This window comes from Gavialis gangeticus, unplaced genomic scaffold, assembly GCF_001723915.1.
Source record: "Gavialis gangeticus isolate Ggan-Ray unplaced genomic scaffold, GavGan_comp1, whole genome shotgun sequence".
Taxonomy (NCBI): domain Eukaryota; kingdom Metazoa; phylum Chordata; order Crocodylia; family Gavialidae; genus Gavialis; species Gavialis gangeticus.
Window position 1 is genome coordinate 5,626,004 of NW_017729005.1, and position 341 is coordinate 5,626,344.

Here is a 341-nt window from a genome sequence, read left to right on the forward strand (position 1 = left end):
ACGCATCACCAGGGAAATGAAACCACATGCAATCCTTCTACAGGAAACACAAATAGAGCAGGTGCAGAAGATGAAGCTTGCAGACTGTAGCCAGCATGATCCACGACCTTGATACCTTCATCAGAAATGATCTGCCAAGGGACATAATCCATCCCAAAGTGCAATAGAATGGAGTGCTGTCTAGGTCAATGACATAATTATCATCAGCATATACAAACCACCCTCTGCTGTGTTATCAATTACATCTCTGCCTATTTACAGCCAGAAGACATATATATATATATATATATATATATATATATCATATAGGTATATATCAAAAGGGATTTTGCAGAAGACTA